The sequence below is a fragment of the Rhinopithecus roxellana genome, chromosome 12 (genome assembly GCF_007565055.1).
Source record: "Rhinopithecus roxellana isolate Shanxi Qingling chromosome 12, ASM756505v1, whole genome shotgun sequence".
Lineage (NCBI taxonomy): Eukaryota > Metazoa > Chordata > Mammalia > Primates > Cercopithecidae > Rhinopithecus > Rhinopithecus roxellana.
The window spans coordinates 106,727,425-106,737,295 of NC_044560.1; the positions used below are offsets into that span (position 1 = coordinate 106,727,425).

Consider the following 9,871-nt stretch of genomic DNA (forward strand, 5'->3'; position numbering starts at 1 on the left):
GTGCAATCTTGGCTCACTGCAACCTCCGCCTCCTGGGTTCAAGCCATTCTCCTGCCTCAACCTCCGGAGTAGCTGGGATTACAGGCATGCACCACCACGCCCAGCTAATTTTTGTGTTTTTTTTTTTTTTAGTAGAAACGGGGTTTCACCATGTTGGCCAGCATGGTCTCGATCTCTTGACCTTGTGATCTGCCCAACTTGGCCTCTCAAAGTGCTGGGATTACAGGCGTGAGCCACCGCGCCCGGCAAAAGTTTTTAATAAATTATCCAGGTGTCATGGACTTTAGCCTCAAGTGCATGGCCCCTCCCATTGACTGTGTGGGCCAGACCATGAAGCATATGTGCTTGAGCGTGGAGCACATTGGCCCTGCCATTGAACGCATGGGCCTGAACATGGAGCATATGGTGCTTGCAGGCATGGAGGCTGGCTTGGAGCACATGTGCCCCATGACGGATGACATGGTCACTGGCCTAGAGCACATGGGCACCAAGAGCCTCGCGTGCATGGGCCTGGCCATGGGTGGTAGTGGCAGTGCCAGCTTTGACCGTGTCATCAATATGGAGTGTAACAACTTTGGAAGCTTTGCAGGTTCCTTTGGCAGAGCAGGAGACCATGCTCCTGGGAGTGGCCAGGAAGGCATGCCAGATGTTTGTAAGAAATCTGCCATTCAGTTTTACATGGAAGGACAAATTCAACCAGTGTGGCCACATGCTGCACACTGACATCAAAATGGAGAACGGGAAGTCCAAGGGATGCATTACAGTGTGGTTAAGTTCAGATAGCCAGAGGTGGCTGAGAGAGAGAGTCTGCCAGATGATGAACGGCATGAAGCTGAGTGGCCAAGATTGATGTTCGAATAAATAGAAATGCTTAAGCAGTCGCCTTTTTTAAACATCAATACCAGACCTCTGAATTTGTATTTTTTTTTTGAGACAGGGTTTCGCTCTTGTTGCCCAGGCTGGACCGTAATGGTGCGATCTCAGCTCTCCGCAACCTCCGCCTCCCGGGTTCAAGCACTACTCCTGCCTCAGCCTCCTGAGCAGTTGGGATTACAGATATGCTACCATACCTGGCTAATTTTGTATTTTTAGTGGAGACAGAGTTTCTCCGTGTTGGTCAGGCTGGTCTTGAACTCCTGACCTCAGGTGATTCGCCCACTTCGGTCTCCCAAAATGCTGGGATTACAGGAATGAGCCACTGCACCCGGCCCTCTTGTTAACCATTTTATTTTTTCCTTTTTTTTTTTTCAGACCCAGTCTCACTCTGTTGCCCAGGCTGGAGTATAGTGGTGCAATCTCAGCTTATTGCAACCTCTGCCTCCTGGGTTCAAGCAATTCTTGTGCCTCAGCCTCCCAAGTAGCTGGGACCACAGGCATGTGCCCCCACACCTGGCTAATTTTTGCATTTTTAGTAGTGATGGGGTTTCACCATGTTGACCAGGCTGGTCTCAAACTCCTGACCTCAAGTGATCCACCTACCTCGGCCTCCCAAGTGCTGGGATTACAGGTGTGAGCCACCACACCGGCTTTTTTCTGAAACAGAGTCTCGCTCTGTCGCCCAGGCTGGAGTGCAGTGGTGCAATCTCGGCTCACTGCAAGCTCCGCCTCCCAGGTTTACGCCATTCTCCTGCCTCAGCCTCCCGAGTAGCTGGGACTACAGGCGCCTGCCACCACGCCCGGCTAATTTTTTTGTATTTTTAGTAGAGATGGGGTTTCACCATGTTAGCCAGGATGGTCTTGATCTCCTGACCTTGTGATCTGCTCACCTCGGCCTCCCAAAGTGCTAGAATTACAGGTGTGAGCCACCGTGCCTGGCCTTTCTTTTTCCTTTTTCCTTTTTTTTTTTTGAGATGGAGTCTCGCTCTGTAGCCCAGGATCGAGTGCAGTGGTGTGATGTAGGATGTAGGCTCACTGCAAGCTCCGCCTCCTGGGTTCATGCCCTTCTCCTGCCTCAGCCTCCAGAGTAGCTGGGACTACAGGTACCTGCCACCACGCCCAGCCAATTTTTTTTTTTTGTATTTTTAGTAGAGACAGAGTTTCACCATGTTAGCCAGGATGGTCTCAATCTCCTTACCTTGTGATCTGCCCGCCTCAGCCTCCCAAAATGTTGGAATTATAGGCATGAGCCACCATGCCCGGCAGCTTTTTTTTTTTTTAATTTAGCATTTTAATTTTTTTTTTTTTTTTTTTTTTTGAGATGGAGTCTCATTCTGTTGCCAGGCTGGAGTGCAGTGGCACGATCTCAGCTCACTGCAACCTCCAACTCCCTGGTTCAAATGATTTTCCTGCCTCAGCCTCCCAAGTAGCTGGGATTATAGGCACATGCCACCACATCCAGCTAATTTTTTTTTTTTTTTTGTATTTTTAGTAGAGACGGGGTTTCACCATGTTGGCCAGGATGGTCTCGAACTCCTGGCTTCGTGATCCACCCGCCTCAGCCTCCCAAAGTGCTGGGATTACAAGTGTGAGCCACCACGCCTGGCCAATCATTTTATTATTTATTTATTTATTTTTGAGACAGTCTCACTCTGTTGCCTAGGCTGGAGTGCAGTGGCGCAATCTCAGCTCACTGCAAACTCCATCTCTCGGGTTCAAGCAATTCTCCTGACTCAGCCTCCCAAGTAGCTGTACTATAGGCACCCACCACCACACCGGGCTAATTTTTTTTGTATTTTTAGTTTCACCATGTTGGTCAGGCTGGTCTCAAACTCCTGACATCAGATGATCCACCCACCTTGGCCTCTTAAAGTGCTAGGATTACAGCCGTGAGCCACCACAGCAGACCACTTGTTAACCATTTTAATTTGTTGGCTGGATGTATAAAGATGTTAAAAAAGTTTGACCCAGGGAGGCAGAGGTTGCAGTGAGCCAGAGGTGGTACCATTGTGCTCCAACTGGGCAACAAGAGCAAAACTCCATCTCAAAAAAAAAAAAAAAAGTTAAAAAAAAAAATCAGGGCCGGGCGCGGTGGCTCAAGCCTGTAATCCCAGCACTTTGGGAGGCCGAGACGGGCGGATCACGAGGTCAGGAGATCGAGACCATCCTGGCTAACACGGTGAAACCCCATCTCTACTAAAAAAAATGTAAAAAAATTAGCCGGGCGTGGCGGCGAGCGCTTGTAGTCCCAGCTACTCAGGTGGCTGAGGCAGGAGAATGGCGTGAACCCGGGAGGCGGAGCTTGCAGCGAGCCGAGATCGCGCCACTGCACTCCAGCCTGGGCGGCTGAGCGAGACTCCATCTCAAAAAAAAAAAAAAAAAAATCGGTTGCTCTTTAGGCTAATTTAATTAGTTGTTTAATGACTGGGGTTCCATTTGACTGTTTGCATTGAGATTGCATTGTGTGCAATTTTTTTTTTTTTGTAGTTATGGCATCTTCTTGATATTGAATATGATTTTGATAATAAATACTGGTTCCTAAAAAAAAATTAGCCAGGTATGCTGGTGCACACCTATAGTCCTAGCTACTTAGGAGGCTGAGATGGGAGGATGGCTTGAGCCCAGGAGTTGGAGGAAGCAGGTGAGCCCTAATTGTGCCACTGCACTGCCGCCTGGGTGACAGGGAGAGACAGAGAGAGACAGACAGACAGAGATAGAGAGACCCTGTCTCAAAAATAAATAAATGAGGCGGGGCAAGGTGGCTCATGCCTGTAATCCCAGCACTTTAGTAGAGAACCTCGTCTCTACTAAAAATACAAAAATTAGCTGCACGTGGTTGTGTGAGCCTGTAGTCCCAGCTACATGGGAGGCTGAGGCAGAAGAATTGCTTGAACCCGAGAGGCAGAGGTTGCAGTGAGCTGAGATCACCCCACTGCACTCCAGCATGGGTGACAGAGCAAGACTCCATCTCAAAAAAAAAAAAAAAAAATTAGCCGGGCGTGGTGGCATGCACCTGTAATCCCAGCTACTTGGGAGGCTGAGGCAGGAGAATTGCTTGAACCCGGGAGGTGGAGGTTGCAGGGAGCCGAGATTGTACCACTGCACTCCAGCCTGGGAGACAAGAGTGAAACTCTATCTCAAATAAATAAGTAAATAAAATAAATGAAAGTTACAGACACATGTGAATGGCCTGGGCAGCATTTCTCCACCTGCGCTTGCATTTGGTAGACAGTCTGGGACTCTCTGTGGGAGAAAACACAAGAAACCCGCCCCTCTGCTGGTTCCCCACCTGGCCTGGCTCTCCTGTTCTCCACCCTGCACGCTCATGTCTGGGAACCTGCTTCTCCTCTGAGCCTTCCTCACAGCAGCCCGGCCCACGTGGCATTTGATCTGCCCACTTCAGAGCCTCCACCTCCGGCCTACAGCCCATCAGAGGCAGCTGGAGCCGGGCATCCTCCCCACGTGGGCCTTTGAGGATGGGATGAAGGAAGCTGAGCAGAGGTCCCGGTGCCTCCCAGGAGGGGCCTGGAGGGGAGGGAACAGGGGAGAGAAGGTTTTTCCACTGTGTCCCCTCCTGTGACTGTAGAAATGAGCCTTGTGACTTCAATTACCTATTAATATTTTTTGAAGTGTTCTATAAAAAGTGCCGCCTCGGGCTACCGTGGGGAGCAGGGAAGGAGGAGGGTGAGTCCAGGCATGAGGAAGCCTGGGCGGTGACCCGGGAGTGGGGATGGCCGAGGCTGCCAAGCAGTCACGGCCTGTTCCAGAACAGGCCCCGTGGTGGAACGCTGTGCAGAAAGTCCTTAGAAGGCTCTGGCGGGGGAGGCCTGTCCCTCAGCACCCTCCTCTCCAAACCAACTTGAGGGTTTCCCAGAAAGGCATCTCCTCCGCCACCTCTGCCCCTACCCAAAAAGATCCCCAAATGTCCGGTGGATAAAAACTCTCGATCTTTCCTTCACACTAGGTCTGTAAGTGTGGGAGCTGACTCACATCTGGCCCTCCACCTCCACCCTTCTCCTCTCTCCTCCCCACCTCCTCCTCTCTCACGTCTGTCCTCTCTCTTCCTCTCTCTCCTCTCCATCCTCCCCTCCTATCCTTCCTCCTCCCTCCAACCCCTCCTCCTCCCACTGCCTCTCCTGCCCTCCCTCCTTCCAGCGAGACACAGCCTCCTCCAGGGCCCCCAAAACACCAATCCTCTCTCTGCTCCATACCTTTGCCCATGCAGTTCCCTGGTAGATTTCATTTGAATTTCTCTGATGATTTGTGACGTTGAGCATCTTTTCGTGTGCATTGTGGGTCATTTGTATGTCTTCTTTGCAGAAATGTCTATTCAAGTCTTTTGCTCATTTTTGAATTGGGGTGCCTGGAACTCTCTGCCCCCCACCCCCGCCACCCCCTGCCTCTTCACCAAACCCTGTTTTCTCCTGGAGATCTTGGATCCTTCCTTCATCTAACAAATATTTGCCAGATATCAACTCTGCGTCAAGCACCCTGCCAGGAATTGGGGAACACAGGGTGAGAGGCTACATCGTAATGGAGAAGGCAGGAAATAAAGGAGTCAACAGAGACTGCAAACAAGGGAATGTTTTCTCTTCTTTTTCTACAGCGTTCATGGGCGTTAAAAGCTTGCTTGCTTATTTATTATTCATTTATTTATTTTTGAGACAGGGTCTCATTCTGTCGCCCAGGCTGGAGTGCAGTGGTGTGATATGCACTCACTGCCACCTCTGCCTCTAATTCTTTTTTTTTTTTTTTTGAGACGAGTCTTGCCCTGTCGCCCAGGCTGGAGTGCAGTGGCTGGATCTCCGCTCATTGCAAGCTCCGCCTCCCGGGTTTACGCCATTCTCCTGCCTCAGCCTCCTGAATAGCTGGGACTACAGGCGCCCGCCACCTTGCCCAGCTAGTTTTTTTGTATTTTTTTGGTAGAGACAGGGTTTCACCGTGTTAGCCAAGATGGTCTCAATCTCCTGACCTCGTGATTAATTTGCTTTCTAGGAAGCTGATTTGCTTTCTAGGAAGCTGATTTGCTTTCTAGGAAACCAGGGCGAGTATTAAATGACCAGCGAGTAGGCAAGGCTAGGAGCAAAACTGCACATTTATTTTTGGTCCCCCAGCTTCAGGAAAGAAGGTGTGGGGAGGGGTGAGGTCCGTTGGCCTCCGGCAGGGGAGGCTGGAGGAGTCACCCGGTGGAGCTCTCCGGCGGAGTTCCTACAGTCCCAAAAGGAGTGGGGGCTGAGGAAGGCGTGCAGTGCGCCCGCCGGGAGCGGCTTTTATGTCCTGGGCCTGGGAGTGGGCGGGCAGTGGGTGGGACATAGGCGGGTCGGGGGCCAGGCAGTAGGCGTGGCTAGGCGGGTTCCGGTTTTTCTCTGTCGGAGGTCGGGTTGCGCCTGCGCAGTCGACCTGTGTCTTTCCCGGGCGCGGGAAAGCTGATGGTGAAGAACCCGGAACTGCGCCATCTTGCCTCCGTTCGTCCAAACAGTGATCTGCCCGTCTCGGCCTCCCAGAGTGCTGGGATTACAGGCTTGAGCCGCTGCGCCTGGCGCAATTCTTTAAAATTTTTTTTTTTAATTAAAAAAACTTTTGGCCAGGTGCGGGGGCTCACGCCTGTAATCCTAGCACTTTGAGAGGCCGAGGCAGGCAGATCACTTGAGGTCGGGAGTTTCAGACTAGTCTGGCCAGCATGGTGAAACCCCATCTCTACTAAAAATACAAAATTAGCCGAGCATGGTGGCACACACCTGTAATCCTAGCTACTTAGGAGGCTGAGGCAGGAGAATCACTTGAACCCTAGAGGCAAACGTTGCAGTGAACCGAGATCACGCCATTGCACTCCAGCCTGGGCAACAAGAGTGAAACTCTGTCTCAAAAAAAAAAAAAAAAAAAAAACGCTTTCATTTTCATTTTACTTTTATATTTTATTTATTTATGCATTTATGTATGTGTGTATGTATGTATCTATTTATTTTTTGAGATGGAGTCTCGCTCTGTTGCCCAGGCTGGATTGCAGTGGCACGATCTCGGCTCACTGCAAACTCCGCCTGCCGGGTTCACGCCATTCTCCTGCCTCAGCCTCCTGAGCAGCTGGGACCACAGGTGCCCGCCACCATGCCCGGCTAATTTTTTGTATTTTTAGTACAAATGGGGTTTCACTTTGTTAGCCAGGATGGTCTTGATCTCCTGATCTCGTGATCCGCCCGCCTCGGCCTCCCAAAGTGTTGAGATTACAGGTGTGAGTCACTGCGCACGGCTGTATTTATTTATGAGACAGAGTCTTACCCTGTTACCCAGGCTGGAGTGCAGTGGCGTGATCTCAGCTTACTGCAACCTCTGCCTCCCGGGTTCACAAGCGATTCTCCTGCCTCAGCCTCCTGAGTAGCTTGGATTACAGGCGTGTGCCACCACACCCAGTTATTTTTTTTTGTATTTTTAGTAGAGATGGGGTTTCACCATGTTGGCCAGGCTGGTCTGGAACTCCTGATCTTAGGTGATCCGCCTGTCTCGGCCTCCCAATACGGGCGTGAGCCACAGTGCCTGGCCCACTTTTATATTTTTTAATTTAAATATAATAGAGACAGGGGTTTCCTTATGTTGTCTATGCTGGTTTCAAACTCCTGGCCTTAAGTGATCCACCCGTCTTGGCCTCCCAAAGTGCTGGGATTACAGGCGTGAGCCATGGCACCTGGTCTCCATCTGATTCCTGAACACTTAAGTTCATTCTCACGTCTGATTCATTGCACTTGCTATTTCTTCTGCCAGCTTCTCTCTTCTCAGTCCCTCACCAGGGAGGTTCATTGTCCTCATTCAGATTGCAGATGAATTCTTCTTGCAACACTGAGCTCTTTTAAAAAAATTTCTTGGCCAGGTACAGTGGCTCAGGCCTGTAATCCCAACATGTTGGGAGGCCGAGATGGGCGGATCACGAGGTCAGGAGTTCGAGACCAACGTGGCCAACATGGTGAAACCCCACCTCTACTAAAAACGCAAAAACTAGCTGGGCGTGGTGGTCGTGTGCCTGTAATCCCAGCTACTCGGGAGGCTGAGGCGGGAGAATCGCTTGAATCCGGGAAGCAGAGGTTGCAGTGAGCTGAGATTGCACCACTGCACTCCAGCCTGGGCAACAGAGCAAGACTCCGTCTCAAAAAAAAAAAAAAAAAAAAAAATTCTTGGCCAGGTGCAGTGGCTCAAGCCTATAATCTCAGCACTGTGGGAGGCTGAAGCAGGAGGATCACTTGAGCCCAGTAGTTTAAGATCAGTCTGGGCAATCTACTGAGAGCTCATGTCTACAAACAAATCAAAAAATTAGCTAGGCATGGTGGCGGGTGCCTGTAATCCCAACTACTCGGGAGGCTGAGGCAAAAGAATTGCTTGAACCCAGGAGGTGGAGGTTGTAGTTAACCGAGATCATGCCACTGCACTCCAGCCTGGGCAACAGAGTGAGATTCCATCTCAAAATAAATAAATCAATAAGAATGAAAAGAATTAGAAGGAACAGTGTGGCTGGATTCAAGGGATTGCAGGGAAGTGTCATCAGATGTTGCTGAAGAGGTAGGTCAAGATGGATATCATAGACTCTGTGAAGAACTTAAGAACCTCTTCTTCCAGGAAGCCCTTCTTGACTGCATCAGCTAGGTTTTCCCATCCTAGCCCTGTTCCCACTAGGTTGTTGCTCTCGGGGCACTGGCCTATCTGCTCCACTGGCCTGTAAGCCCTGTGAGGGCCAGGTCAGTCACCACTATGTCCTCAGCATCACCCAACACAGGCCTGAGCACACAGGAGGTGATCAGTAAATGCCCAGGTCATTCTGGCACTGCCAGCTAACCCCAAGAAGCATCCCTTGCTCTGCCTCCCCGCCACCCGCCCCTATTCCTGGGTGTGGCACCAGGGATTCCTGAGTTCCCTGTTTGGCCACCACATTGGTTTCAGCCTAGCCTCTTTCATCCCATCCTCAAAGGCCCATGTGGGGAGGAGGCCTGGCTCCAACTGCCTCTGATGGGCTGCAGGCAGGAGCTGAAGGCTCTGAAGTGGGCAGATCAAACGCCATGTGGCCGGCCATCGTCGGGGCGGCTGAGAGGAGACGCAGGTTTCCAGGCAGGGTGGGGACCAGCAAAGGGGCCCATATATTCACCCGTCTTTATAATAAAACAAATTCCAACTGTTGATTCATTACGGCCAGTTGCAGGGTTAATTTTGTTTTGTTTTGTTTTTTTGGGTTTTTTTTTTTTTGAGACAGGGTCTCACTCGTCACCCAGGTTGGAGTGCTGTGGTGACATCATGGCTCACTACAGGCGTGTGCTACCATGCCTGGTTTATTATTTTTAAAAATGTTTTGTAGGCTGGGCACGGTGGCTCACACCTGTAATCCCAGCACTTTGGGACGCCGAGGCAGATGGATCACCTGAGGTCAGGAGTTCAAGACCAGCATGGCCAAAATGGTGAAACCCCGTCTCTACTAAAAATACAATAATTAGCCTGGCGTGGTGGCGGGCACCTGGAGTCTCAGCTACTCGGGAGGCTGAGGCAGAAGAATTGCTTTAACCTGGGAGGCAGAGGCTGCAGTGAGCCAAGATCGTGCCACTGCACTCCAGCCTGGGTGGCGTTACGAGACTCTGTCTCAAAAAAGAAAAAAATGTTTTGTAGAAACAGGATCTCACTATGTCACCCAGGCGGGAGTGGAGGCACAGTTGTAGCTCAATCCAGCCTCGAACTGCTGAGCTCAAGTGATCCTCCCACCTCAGCCTCCCAGAGTGCTGAGATTATGGGAATGAGCCACCAGCTAAAAGTCAATTCTTTTGACAGAAAGGTCAGAAGAGCAGGGAAGCTCAAACAGCAGGTTCACGTGCTGATGGGAATGATCTGGATTTCTAGATTCCAGAAGAGAAGCGAGAGCGGAAAGTGGCTGGATTGTTGTCGTTGAGTAGGCAAGAGGGGAACCATCCCCAGGCTCAAGAGGAGGAGAGGTCTTGAGAAAGAGTGTAAGGTGGCCAGGCGCGGTGGC

At 50.8% G+C, this 9,871-nt stretch overlaps 1 pseudogene; it reads left to right on the top strand.

Moving 5' to 3' along the window:
- The first annotated feature begins 276 nt into the window (after positions 1-276).
- Positions 277-875, top strand: LOC115900749 (annotated as a pseudogene).
- Positions 876-9,871: the final 8,996 nt, after the last annotated feature.